Raw genomic sequence first — 14,219 nt, 5'->3', positions numbered from 1 at the left:
ACTTGAAGTGATTTGCTCAAGCAGTGCTAGCAAGTGCTAGAGCTGGGACTCAAACCCTGGCTGGCCTGACTCCAGCGTCTGTGTTCTTCCAGCGACAGAAAACCTATGGGGCCTGGGAGCGAAGGGCACTGAGAATACTGTCTGTGGTCTCTGGAAGGCAAGGAACTGTGGCACCCAAAAGATGACGATTTTCCATTCTAAGCTTCTCCGTACAGAACTCTGGTTGTCTCCTCTAATATCTTTTCTTGCTGTTCTGAATCTCCAGCGTGGGAGAGATGGGCCACATCTGCAAGATGGATAGACTTGGCCGACAGTTGAACCTCTGGTTGTCTTGGCGATGCTGTTCCCAACCTCCCCGGCTCCACCTCCGCCAAGATCTTCCCATAATAAGTCACTCTGAGCCTTCACAGAACGCAGGCAGCTCATTTCCTTCCACTCTTGCTCTGCCTTGCCATCCCGCCCCCTCTGTGTCCTTGCTCCGGAGCCCCAGGACACTGGTGTCGGAACTGAGCCCTGCTCCAAGGCCTCCTGCTTGCCTGGAGCTGGTTTGCTCACTGGAGAGTCAGGGCTCTGAGTTTCCTGATGCCCCTGGATGCTGAGAGCCACACTTGGAGCAGAACTGGACAAAGGAAAGTGCTTGGCTTGGGCCGGTGGAGACAGCCTGCCCCGATACCCCCCAGGCATCCCCAGGGACCAGTACCTTCTCTCCTTCTAAGTTCTGGCAACAAATATGGACTCTTCCACTCTCTCTGGCAGCAAATCCTATCCCATCTCCCTTCTTCAAATTTAGTGAAACCCAGCTGCACCCCCTCTTACCCTCCATTGACAGGAAGTCCTGTATCACACTCTGGAATTGCTGGGGAAGTCTGGGGATGCTTTGGATGGCTTGTCACTGCTGCCAACGCACTGCTGCGTGGCGCTGCTAGGGTGCTGGTCTCATGTCTGTCCACTCGAGCTGCCCCATGTTCCCCGGGCTTCTGGTTCAGGCCACCGTGAACCTCCCAAAGTTGGGGTGCTGAGCCGGCAACTTCACCTCTACTGTGGTGAGCTCAGCCACTGGCCCAAAGGCCTCTGGGCAGCCAGAGGGAGGCCCAAGCTTCCACACCTCTTGGTGCCCTGCCCCCCAGCCTCCTCCCCAGCCCCAGGAGCCCACCCGGAGGGAGGGTACCTTCCTTCTCACCCTCTAGAAAGATTAAGGGCATGTTCTGTCCCTTTCCCTGTTACAGGGCTTCGGGAGACTTATCAGGATGGCCAGGGACTTAAAAATGCACCAAACTTATGTACTCTCCCTACAGGGGAAGGTGTTCAGGCCTTGCTGAGGGTGTGGCCTCCTCTCACCCCTTCCCGAGCCAAACGATCTCTCCTCCCATCACACACAGCAGCTCGTCTCAGCTCTGCGAAGGAGACTTCTCTCCCCAGCCTGGCAAAAACAACGCTCAAGTTAAGGTCTTCCTATGGTCTTCATGCCAATGATGGCATCCACAGCCCGTGGCCAGTCCCCCCACCCCTCCTCCCCGAGAGGTGGGGTTGATGAATCCACTTTAGAGATAGACCAGCTCTTCCATAATGGACTTCATCATAATCAGAAAGGCTGTCACTTGCCAAGTGCCCAAGAGACACCTCTCACGTGTGACCCACATCTCAGATGGCACTGCCCATCCTGGAGATCTGTGAAAATGTGTCCAGCGCCCTCTACCCCAACTCTCCACCCCGATTTCGTAGTGCTTGGAGGTCTAAACCTCCTGCAAGCTTACTGTTTTGAGTAGGCTAAACTTCTTTAGCCATTAGACCCAGAATGTAGTGACCTAACACAATGGAAGTTTATTTTTTTTCTCTCGTGATAAGATCTAGGAGGTTTGTTTCCAGGTTGGTGGGATGGACACGGGGCCCAGGCTGATGATGGATCAGCCATTGTCAACACAGGGCCCCCAAGGTCATCCCACACGCAGGAAGGGGATGAGCAGGGAGGGGCTGGGATGGGAGGTTTTCGGGGCCAGGCCTGGAAGTGGCACTCATCACATCCTACCGGCTCCAACGCCATCATTTGGCCAAACCTAACCTCGAGGAGGCTGGGGAATGTAGCAAGCTGTGAGCCCAGGAAAGGAGAGAGTGGATGTCCATGGACCCAGTGGTCTCTGCCAAGCCAAGCTTTGTCAGATCCTTGGCTTTTTCTTCCTTGCATATGATCTCTGTTTTGTGCTGCCTTGCCTCAAACAGGAAACTTAGCTCTGTCCGAGTTACACACACACACACACTCTTTGTATCAAGCACTCCTGGGACCGGTAGATGTTACTGATGATTTGTAGGTAGAGAGGGGACGGTGTTACAAACCACTTCTGGGGAAGAGCGGAGAAGCATCCTCAATTCTAAAGCTCTCCTTCGGCCACTCCTGTTTGCCTGGAAGTCTGACTGGTCGCCCCTCCTTGGGGCTGGCTTTCTCCATCTTGCTGCGTCTTCTGTTTGCCCCTTCCTCTCCCTTCCCCCACCCCATCTCTTATTTTCCCTTTCAGGAACTCCCACCCCAAACAAAGCCTTTCTGTTGTGTCTTATCACACCCAGCCTCCTGAGTCTCTCCAAGATGGTTTTCAAGGTATTTTCCCCAAAGACAGTTCCCAGCTCTTAAGATAAGAGCTTTGTTCTCATTTCCAGTAACCCCTCATGAACTTGATGTCTGACACCAAGAGAAGGAAAGAACTTGCTTAATTAGAGAGCTGGTAAGTAATAGACTCCCCACTTGGCCAATAGACTTGACTCCAGGACTGCAGGCTGTGGGCTAGGTTTGGCTAAAGAAGGGCCCTGACATTTCTTAGGTGCTCTGCACAGTTCTAGGCCTTGACGTTTCTTATTTGACCTGGAAGTTCTCCCCATTTCACAGATAAAGAAAGAGAGCATCAGACACAGAGAAGCCACTTGCCTGAAGTCAGCGGTGGGCTGGGCCGCTCTCTCCTGCCCAGGTCCCCACCTGGGGGCAGAAGCCTAGAAACCTGGGTCTCAGCTCCAGCTCTTCTGTTTGCTCTGTGGCCTTGGCTGCATCCCTTCCCAGAGTTGAACCAGTCCGGTTGGACTGAGCAGTTCCTCCCAGCACTGGTGTTTCGGAGGCCAGGATTCTACCTCTATCGACTCTGCTGATGCTTCTTTAGCCCAGAGACTCCCCCGCCTTTTGCAGGCTCTGTGGCTCCCAGTTTCGATCCCAGGTTGCAGGCTTGTGATGGACTTTGTAGGAAAGAAAACGGTATTCCCTGCCACCCCTGACCTCACACTTCCTCCTACCACCGTTCTATGTGCAACCAGCAACCCCCGAGCTCTGCTGGCCCCAAATTGCTTTCCAAATAACCCAGAGGGCTGAGTTTCTGAGGAAGGAAGAAATTAGACAAATGAAGCCAATCCAAAAACTTTCTTCTTATTCTGGTCTTGGGGAGTAGCATAAGATCAGTGCTTCAGAATATCCCCTCCCTGGCTTCCCAGTGCCTCTCTCACCTTTAAACAGACAGATCACTTTGCCAAAGGTAACCAAGGCGTCCCAGTCTGCCTGGGACCTACCCCGGTTTTCAAACTGAAAAGCTAGCATTCCAAGAACCCCCGCTCAGTCCTAGGCAAACCGGGATGTCGGTCACCCCACGGTCACCTTTAATATTTTCTACCTTAAGAATTGCTTAGTGATTAAGACTTCAGTCTCTGGAGTCAGATGGACCAGGATTGAGTCCTACCTCTGCCCCTTACGAGCTGTGCATCACTGGGCAAGAGACAGCTCTTCCTGGAGTCTTAGTTTCCTCCATTATTGTAAAATAGAGACAATAAAAGCATTTTGCTTCAAAGGATTGGTGTGAAGGTTGACCGAGATGATGTTCAGTAGCATCTAGTCCCTTGGGTCACAGAGATGATACAGATCCAGCCTCACACGTGAGCATCGAATAGATGTGAGGTGTCTGATGGAGGCTGGTACTCGGCATCGCTGGGGCACGAGGAGGGGTTGATGAAGTCGGCCCATGGGTGACAGGAGACACTTGAGGGATGGAGAGCCATTTGGGTGGGGCCTTGATAGTTAAGTAGGAGATACTCAGAAGGAGAATGCGGAAGAACATTCTCAGCAGAGGAAACAGGCTGGGGAAGTGTGTGTCTGGTCAAATTCAGCTGAGCTGGAACTACGTTTCTGGAATTACCTCTGGGTTGGGGTTGGCCATAAGAAAAATTCACATGAGGCTTGGAAAGTGGAAGTGAATGTTGGAAGTGGCCGTGGTGTTTATGGTCAGATGATGAGGACAGACACTGTTGCAGCTCATGTATGCTGGCATACCTCTACAGGGTCTCCTTCTCTCTTTTTTTTTTTGGTGTGATGTAGCAGCCAGGCCCGCACCTGCTTCAGCTCCCATTGGATTTTCTCCTTCAGTTTCTCCTTCTTGTTGTTTTTGGTTTTTGGTTCGGTGTTTGGAGGGTTCTTATTTATTTTCTTTTCTTTTTTTTTTTTTTTTTTTTTTTTTTGGCTGCGTTGGGTCTTCGTTGCTGCATGCGGGGTTTCTCTAGTTGTGGTGAGCTGGGGTTACTCTTCGTTGCGGTGTGTGGGCTTCTTATTTGCAGTGGCTTCTCTTGTTGCAGAGCACAGGCTCTAGGCGCACGGGCCTCAGCAGTTGTGACGTGCGGGCTCAGTTGTTGTGGTGCATGGGCTTAGTTGCTCTGCAGCATGTGGGATCCTCCCAGACCAGGGATTGAACCCGTGTCCCCTGCATTGGCAGGCAGATTCTCAACCACTGCGCCACCAGGGAAGTCCCTCTTATTTATTTTCTTAGGAGGTAATTGAAAGCAGGTTATCTCAGAGTCACTTTTGTGATTTAGCTAAGAAACTACTACCAGGACATAGAGTGAAAATTTTCTTCCTTTTTTTAAAAATTGAAGTATAGTTGATTTACAGTGTTGTTTTAATTACTGCTATACAGCAAAGTGATTCAGTTATACACATATATATATATATATATATATATATACACATCCTTTTTTAATATATTCTTTTCCATCATGGTTTATCATAGGATATTGGATACAGTTGTCTGTGCTCTACAGTAGGACCTTGTTGTTTCCCTTCCATTTCTTCTTCATCTCTTGGATCAATTTCTTCAATGAAGGCTCCACTTCTGCCGGTCAGCCCCTTGACGGAAGCTACAGGTTCGGACACAAGTAGAGACAGCGTGGGTTCCAGTTCCTTCCCGTAAGCACCAGCTTGCCCTTGCTCTCCCCAACTCCTGATGATTTTCCCTCTCTAGCGCCTGCTCTGCTGGTCTCTGATGCTGCGCTAGGTGCAGTGACCACAGCTATGCGTAAACAACTGATGCGCTGTTACACTCCCACAATCGCATCATCCGCTCCCTGTAAGATACCCCAATTCTCTCCCACGCCTAGTGGTTCTTCACCCAATGGACCCAGATTGATTCACTGAGTCTCGTGTGACTGGAAGCTGGAGAACCGGCAACACGGGGGCAGCAGGAGTGGTGGGAAATGAGGATAGAGAGGCGGGCTGGAGCCCCGGGAGCTGAAAGGCATGAATGTCTGGGCAAGGGGCTTGCAATTTTTCCTGCCATTAATGAGGAGCCATGGAGGGGGCGGTTTGAGCAGGGAAGTGATGTGGCTGGATTCCAGATGTTCTTCCCCTCCCTCACATTCTTGATTCCTATGATTATATGTTTATGATGAGCCAAGCCCCAGGCTGGGTCCTGGGAGAGAAACAGAGAGGGTCAGACATGGGTCTTGCCCCCCAGGGGCTCATAGGCACATACGAGTTATTTCTCTCACTTGAAGAAGGACTTCAAGGCAAAGAGTGGTCAGAACAACAGGAGGAGATCTGGCAAGATAGTACATTTCCTCCGCTAGAGTATGACTTCCTTAGACTGCGTTTCTTCTGTACTTCCCCTTCCAGGGTTGAATAAAGAGCAGTTGCTTCTTGGATTAACTTGAAAACTGCTGGTTCTTTCTTTATCAGAAGGAGACCAAAAAAAAATCTTAGGGGTTTATACTTAACAAACAGAGGTTTCAAATATTGTCTTTCTTTTCCTTGTCTTCATTTACCTAAAAGGGTGTGTGAATCTGGTTATTAACAAGGGATGGGACAGGGAGACCATCAACCCTGTGTCCTGGGGGTCCTGACTGATCAGAGTTGGGATTCAGACACCTTAGTACGTGTGCCCACTTAGGCAACATCTTCCACCCAGCCCCATGCTGTTGTACCCACTGATTTACATGGGGTAGAGGGACAACCTGGGAGGGATATCTGTGTTCACAATCAAGGTTCAGACGTGTACGGGTATGTGTGGCAGAGCAGGGCAGAGGAGGGAGGGACCGGCTGGCAAGGCACTCAAGGGCAAGGGATCTGGTGTGGTGTAGCAGACTCAGCCCCAAGGCCAGGGAGGGGGACACAGGGGATTAGTGGCTGCTGTTGGAAACTGCCCTCATCCTAGTGGTCCTGGGGGGAATGTAGGAGCTGCCTCTCTAAACTCTGTAACACGTGAGGGCCCAAGCAGCCCTGCTGTGGGTCTCTGAGACAGTGCGCAGCCCAGAGAGGAAAGAGCCTTCTCCTTTACAGCCACATGACAGGCTGTGGTGGCACTCTGAGGTCTGTGAGTGTGGGCGGCAGTGCTACAGGCTGAATCGTGGTGGCGGAGCCCTGGAGAGGATAGGGGTGGCTGTGTCAGATGATGTCTTCTGCTCAGTTAGTGGCAGTGTCACCACCGGCATTAGTCACTTTCTACTTCCGAAAGCCTTGGCCATGGCGGTGACATGGAGTGGCAGCCAGGACTAACTCTTTTCTAAAAAAAAAAAAAATTTATTTATTTATAGCTGCATTGGGTCTTCATTGCTGCACGCGGGCTTTCTCTAGCTGCGGTGAGCGGGGGCTACTCCTCGTTGCAGTGCGTGGGCTTCTCATTGCAGTGGCTTCTCTTGTTGCAGAGTGCGGGCTCTAGGCGCGCAGGCTTCAGTAGTTGCAGCACATGGGCTCAGTAGTTGTGGCACGTGGGCTCTAGAGCGCAGGCTCAGTAGTTGTGGCGTACAGGCTTAGTTGCTGCACGGCATGTGGGATCTTCCCGGACCAGGGCTCGAACCCGTGTTCCCTGCATTGGCAGGCACATTCTTAACCACTGCACCACCAGGGAAGCCCTACCAGGACTAGCTCTTAAGTGACTGTATCACACTCCTTGGGACTGGAGTTCCTGTGTGAGCAGGTAGAAGGTTTCCAACTTGCAGAATTGAAGGTTAACTGTTAGTGGGACATTGCTCATATCCAGAGTTGGCCGGATCTGGGAACATTGGGTTACACTAAAATAAGGACGGAGGTGGTGAAAGGATAGCAATCAGATGGGGAGAGAACTGGAACTGACGTCTTGGGTGCGGGAGGAAGAGGCAGGGTTTGGTGGAGCCTGGGGAGTGGAAGCAGATACATAGGTTAGGGTAGGGGTGGGGGAGAACCATCGCTCTCTTGGTATAGGAAGTGCAGACATTCAACAGCACCCAGGGGGTGGGGAGGAGTTGGAACCAATGAGAGAAAGCCAAGGGGAGGCAGATTCTCCTTCAACTCAAGGAAGAACTTTCGAGAGCCCAGATGCCTTCAGGTTACAGCGGGTACCTGGCCCCACAGGATCCCAGCAGAGGTGGGACGACTGAATGATGAGAATGCTGAGGACCCGCAGACCCAAGCTCCGGGTCTCATAAAATTTAAAACATTATTCTTGGTATCAACATAAGTTTAACACCAAACAAGGGAGGAAGAACATACACATAGGTTTTCCCAAGAGAAGATTTATCAATCATATACCAAGGAGGGAAAAAAACAATACGGAAGAAAACATAATTTATGTATCCAGTTTCTGTTCCCACAATGGACTATTATAAAGCAGTGAATATGAAGGAATTACAACTGGAAACAGCAGCATGGATGAGCCTTAGAAACATAATATCAAAGGGGAAAGCAGAATCACAGAAGACATACAACACGATACCATGTGTATAAAAGTTTCAACATGAAGCAAAACCAAAGAATATATTGTTTAGGGATGGACACATCTATGGGAAAGCTATTTTTGAAAAGCAAAGGTATCAGAAACACAACTTTAGGTAGTGGTTACAGGGGAGTGGGGAGGAAGCGGGGGCTGGGATGGGGGAGCACACAGGTGGCACCGACAGTATCAGCAGCTTCTAGGGTCTAATGCACGTGGTTGAAGGACAGACGTTTGCTTCGTTGCAATGCTTCATGACTTCATAATGTGACGTATGTTTTCGTCTGTGTAACATTTGCAATACAAATTAGAAAAAAACAAAAACAAAGGATATATGCAGAGTTACACAAAAATTAGTAAATGTATTATTAAACTTTTTTTTGGTACTTTCATGTTTGGTGGTTTTTTTGGTAGTAACGGTTTTAAAGAATTGTTTCAGACACAGAATTCTTTCCACTTAGGCATTGACATCGACAGTGGCACAGAAACAAAGCTTGAATGTCCAACTTGTTCTAGAACTTCTACTTTTGCCAGTCCTTTTCATCAATTCAGTGTCACGTGGGTATGCGGATGCCCTTTTGCTCACTTGTGCAAATGCAGGAAATTGAGGAACCATAGCTCTGGCTGGCAGAGCTGGCAGGAAGTGGGCCACAGGGCTGGCTAGGGACGCTGTGCAAGGTGAAAATGTGAACCCAGCTTGAAACTTGGAAACCATGGTGGTGGAAAGGAAGAGAGCGGTGAGGAAGGGCCAAGGAGGGGGGACTGCTAAATGACCTTCAGGGAGGTGCTCTTAGACCCGGGGCAGAGTCCATACTGTGTGCTGGTCTTCCTCCAGCTGTGCCCTCTCTGTGGGGTGAGGAGTCTCTGAAGCCAAGAGGACTCACCCTCTCAGAGCTTGCATCGTCCTTTTCTTGGAACCATATCCTGGGTACCTGGAACCCTGGAATTCTCTGCCCAGTGGTCCCCCTGAGAGCAGAAGACACTAGCCCACGTGCCAGCGTGCACAGGCCTCGGCCCGTGGTGGCTGTGCAGGCAGCAGGTGTGGACACGGCTGAGACCAACTGAGACTGCCCGTGCAGGTAGGCAAGGCCCGTGTCGTGGCAGGGATGGGGTCATAGGTAGGGAGAGGGGCAGGGGCGAGGGCTGGGGACCTTCACTGGTATTCCTGGCCCAGCTCCACAACTCTTAGGAGTGGGCTTGTCCAAAACTGTCTCAATTTCTAATATTGTCCCCATGTCTGGGAGCCAGTCCCAATAGCTGAAGGCAGGAGGTTGGATTGAGAGATCGCTCAGGCCAACATGCCCATTTCAGAAGCTTCAGGGAGCAGAGGTGGGGATGTTCCAGGTGCCTGTGTTAGCTCCCGTCCACAGGACAGGACAACTTAGGTATGAGCTGTTCTGTAGGTCCCAGCCAGACGTGGGTCAAGGGCCCTGAGCTCTGGGTTCTCCCTGACCCTGTCACCAACAAGCTTGGACATGTCAGTTGCCTTCTCTATACAATGAAGGTGTAAGATGGCAGGAGCCCCGGCGGGTGCCGGGGAAGCGTTTCAGTGGGGGAACTGCTGTCCACCCAAGCGTCACCCCTCTGCAGCCACCCGTCTCTCACTCGGGTCTGCCCTGTCCCCTTCCAAGATGGCTGCCCCCAGCAAGCTGAGCCCATTGCCCTCTTTACACCCTGTCTCAGCACCATCCCGAAGAACTATGTCAGCAGCAATGATTAGATGGCTGTAGCAGACAGCCTTTAAGATGACCCCCAAGAATTCCCACCTCTAGTATCCATTTCCTCATGTAATCCTCCCTCTGAGTGTGAACTGCACCTAGGAGCTCGTTTCTAGTGACCAGAATATGGAAAAAGTGATGGATGTTCATCTGAGATTAGATTTCAAAACACCCGTGGCTTCCATCACTCTCCCAGTAGGGATGGCAGCCCCAGCCAACACCTCGATTCCAGCCTCCAGAGACATCTGAGCCAGAGGCACCAGTTAAGCTGCTCCTGGCTTTCTGAGTCTAGAAACTGTGAGATAATTAATGTTTCCCGTTGCGGAGCACAGGCTCCGGACACGCAGGCCCAGCAGCCACGGCTCACAGGCGCAGCCGCTCTGCGGCACGTGGGATCTTCCCGGACCGGGGCACGAACCCGCGTCCCCTGCATCGGCAGGCGGACTCTCAACCACTGCGCCACCAGGGAAGCCCCTGTCATTTTTTTTAAGCCACTAAATGTTGGGATAATTTTTAAGCAACAATAGATAACCAGTCCAATGGCTTTTTCTGTCCCTTTCCAGCACTGATGACCCCTGGTCTTCTACTTTGCTTACCGTCATCAGATCAGTTCTCCGGCCATCTGTCCCTCTATTTTCTGGGCTCTTCTGGGTCAGGGTCAGAACCTGTCTATCCAACATGGTCTGTCTGTGCCAGCCTCTGACTCTGGGACATCCTACTTTGATGGAGGGTGACAGCCCAGCCCAGAGTTGGTTGGTGGGAGGGTGCTAATTCTGAAAACCTCTGCAGGTTTGCTGTGTAATGCTGGGCACCCTCCATCCAGATCCCTCCCTCTGGGTGGCAGGATTGCCTGACTGCTCTCTCGTTACCATTGCAGCAGAGAGCACAGGAGTGTCCACAGCTTCTCCCGGGTTCACTGGTCTCCCAGGCCACCTGCTTCCACTGTTGGCACGGAAAGCAAGGATTATCAAGGGAAGCTCGGGGAAGTAGCCAAGTTGTGGGGCGTGGGGATGATACGGCCAGAGGCCAGCCTCCTCTTTTTGACCTGCAAAGGTAAGTGCCTTTTCCTCATTTCCTCAGAAATGCTCCTCTGAGACCACCTCCGCCTCATTTCTCTACCACCCTCTTCACTGTTCCTAGTGCAGGGTCTACCTCAGAGTAGAAGGACCTTTGGAAAGAACAGAGGGAAGATATTAGGAGAAAAGGACCCTGGATTTAGAGTCAGACCTGGGTTCAAATCCCAACTCTGCAATTCTCTAGCTGTGTGATACTGGGCAAGTCAATCAATCTCTTTGAGCCTCAGTTTCCTCATCTGTAAAATGGGGTGAATCGTCTCTGCTTTGGGTATTTAAATTCTTGTATTGTGGTAAAATATATGTAACACTAATTTACCATTTTAGCCTTTTTTTTTTTCATTTTAGCCATTTTTAAGTGTACAATTCATTGACATTAGTACATTCACACTGTTGTACAACCATCTCCATCCTCTGTCTCTGGAACTTTTTCATCATCCCAAACTCTGTACCCATTAAATAATAATTCTCATTCCCCCTTCCTGTCACCGCCTGGTAACCACCATTCTACTTTCTCCCTCTGTGAATTTGACTCCTCTGGGTACTTTATATAATTAGAATCATACAATATTTGTCCTCTGCATCTAGCTTATTTCACTTAACTCCTTTAAGGTGTTTTGAGGGATCGTTGAAAACTATGTGTGTGGGACGTCACTGGTGACACAGTGGTTAAGACTCCGCACTCCCAACGCAGGGGGCCTGGGTTCGATCCTTGGTCAGGGAACTAGATCCCACACGCGTGCCGCAACTAAGAGGTCACATGCCGCAACTAAGAGCTTGCATGCCACAACTAAGACCCGGGGCAACCAGATAAATAAATAAATAAATAGATATTTAGGGGGAAAATAAAAGAATAAAACTGGCTAATTAGCTTTACAAGAAAAAAGAAAAAAAAAAGAAAATGTGTATGTGACAACTCCGACTGGGGGTCAGCACATTATAAGTGCTTAGAGACATTTGTGGATGAATAACTGTTGGGACTGTCACATCTGTCTCCTGTGTCTCCAGGCAGAAGGAAGAGGACTGGAAGAGGGAGGAGCCCACCCTACATGTGGGGAATCGAAGCCCCGGGAAGGGAAGCCCAGCTGCCCAGGGATGGTCCTGTCCCAAGGAGGCCACGTGGTTGATGACGAAACCAGGGAGATCTCTCATGCATTCAGCTCCACTGCCTGCTATTCTGCCGTTAGGACTTCATTGTTCTGGGTGTTAATGGGGTTTGATTCCCGGCTTGTTCACATCTCTTTCTCCTCCTGCCTAGAAGCTCTTCAAAAGCTGGGGCCCTCGCTTCTTTACCACCGTGTCTCTGAAATCTTCAGGGCAATGCCGTGAACAGTACCTACCAGGATTAACCGGTGTGGACATTGCCCTTATAGGATGCAAGTACTCCTGGGACAGGCCTATGTCCATTCGGGGCCCCTAGAGCAGTGACTCTTCAAAACCAGAGGCTTCTTTCACCAATCCTTCCCCTGCCTGGGCTGGAGAGGTATATTCCTACAGCCAAGCTGGGCTGGGCACTGCACCAGTGTTATCAGGGCTCTTGTGGGTTTGTTTTCTACTGCTGCTGAAACAATTACCAAACACTTACTGGCTTAAAACACACACATCTATTAGCCTATGGTCCTGATGTCCAATGTGTGATGCAGGTCTCACTGGGTTAAGATCAAGGCGTCGGCTGCTTTCCAGAAGCTCTAGGGGACACTCTGTTTCCTTGTCTTTTCCAGTTCCAGAGGCTGCCGACATCCCTTGACTTGTGGCCTCTTTCCACCCTCAGATCAGAGATGAGGGTTTGAATCCTTGCATCTCATCACCCCAATCTCTGCTTCCTCCTCAGCTGCTCTTCTGACGCTGTCTTCCACTTTTAAATATTCTTGTCTTGGGCTCACCCAGACAGTTCAGAATTTTTACACTTTATTTTTAAGGTCAGCTGATTAGCAACTCTAATTCCATTCACTACCTCCGTTCCCCCTTTTCTTTTCTTTTTTTTTTTTCGGTACGATAGAATTTTATCGAAATTTTGCTTGAGACAAATGGAATTACTCTGCTAGGAACCTAATTAGAAATAAACTTTGAGAGAGTCAAAGATTATAGATAGATTTATACTTTAAAAAATGCCCATCTCCCCAATTAAAATTATTACATTGTCTTACTAGGAAAATATAATCTTTACGTAAACCCTTATGTGACATTTCCCAGAAATCAGAAGGAAAAAAGTTGTTAAGCCACAAGAAGTGAGTTGAGAATTTGCTGTGAAAGTTGAAAATGAGATGGTAAAAATAAATGAAAATTTTCTATAAATCTAAAACTAGGTTGTAAAAGATCTTAAATGATAAAACCATGCAGATTGGCTTTCCTTTACCTTTACTCTTAGAGTTTTTGTTTGTTCTTTCTTTCTTTGTCTGGTATATTGCATGCATTTGGGGAGGGTCTGTTTCCATTTTAGAGTGAGTTTATGATTTTCAAATTATTTTTGCCAAGTCTTTTTTTTTTTTTTTTTTTTTTTTTTTTGCGGTATGCAGGCCTCTCACTCTTGTGGCCTCTCTGGTTGCGGAGCACAGGCTCCGGACGTGCAGGCTCAGTGGCCACGGCTCACGGGCCCAGCCGCTCCGCAGCACGTGGGATCTTCCCGGACCGGGGCACGAACCCGCGTCCCCTGCATCGGCAGGCAGACTCTCAACCACCGCGCCACCAGAGAAGCCCAGGAGTCTGTGTTTTACACCCAGGCAGTGGGAGAAAGCCGACCAGGTAGAGCTGATGTGGGGGGCTTCCTGGTTCCATTCGCCTCCAGTGGGCCTCCTTCCCCCGTCGCCTCAGCAGCCGTGTCCTCCTCCCCCCAGAGACGGCCAGGGCAGGCCACGTGGTGGGTCAGTGAAAATCCAGGCCTTCCGTGTGTCTATGTTTTCACATGGGAGGTGGGTCATGGAGAGACAGACAGGGCGCCCAAGAGGAGAACCCCCGGCTTCTCAGGCGGGCTCTTCTGACTTCCGGAAACTTGCTTTTGTGTTCCCAGGCCCCGCATCACCCTGGTCTCCTTCAGGCTGTTGAAGAGACCTTGGCTTTTGATGCAGCGAATGGCGGCAACAGTCATTTCTAGGTGTGTCTCTCTGAGATCTCGAGATGCCTGTGCTCTGAGTCACGCAGCGGCAGTGAGGAGAGCCTGCAACGGGCCTGCCGGAGCAGGTGGAGGAATCCCGGTGGTAGAGGGGATGTCTCAACCAGGTGGAAAGGAGTCATTTTGTCATGAGAAGAACTGGAAGATGAGACTGATGATCTGAATGAGGGCCCTGCCTAAAACCCTCAGGCCTCCTCTGCTCTCAGGGCCACACCCCACCCCCACCTTCCGACCCACCTCACTGTCTCCCTTCCAGGCCACTTGTGTGCCATTCTCCTTTCCTGCCCACCACTGGCCTTTGCCTGTGCTGCTCCCTCCTTCTTTAACACTGTTCCTTCTCTCA

General features: G+C 50.3%; 1 long non-coding RNA gene across 1 annotated transcript; it reads left to right on the top strand.

Moving 5' to 3' along the window:
• Window positions 1-8,701: 8,701 nt before the first annotated feature.
• On the top strand, window positions 8,702-12,357 carry LOC112411283 (uncharacterized). Its single transcript, XR_003005596.1, has 3 exons — window positions 8,702-9,055; window positions 10,572-10,747; window positions 11,776-12,357. It is a non-coding gene; the product is annotated as an uncharacterized LOC112411283 (long non-coding RNA).
• Window positions 12,358-14,219: the final 1,862 nt, after the last annotated feature.

The sequence above is a fragment of the Neophocaena asiaeorientalis genome, unplaced genomic scaffold, assembly GCF_003031525.2.
Source record: "Neophocaena asiaeorientalis asiaeorientalis breed wild unplaced genomic scaffold, Neophocaena_asiaeorientalis_V1.1 scaffold78, whole genome shotgun sequence".
In the NCBI taxonomy this organism is placed as follows: Eukaryota; Metazoa; Chordata; class Mammalia; order Artiodactyla; family Phocoenidae; genus Neophocaena; species Neophocaena asiaeorientalis.
The sequence above is the reverse complement of the archived record's forward strand: the minus strand, read 5'-3'. Positions and strand labels throughout refer to the sequence as shown.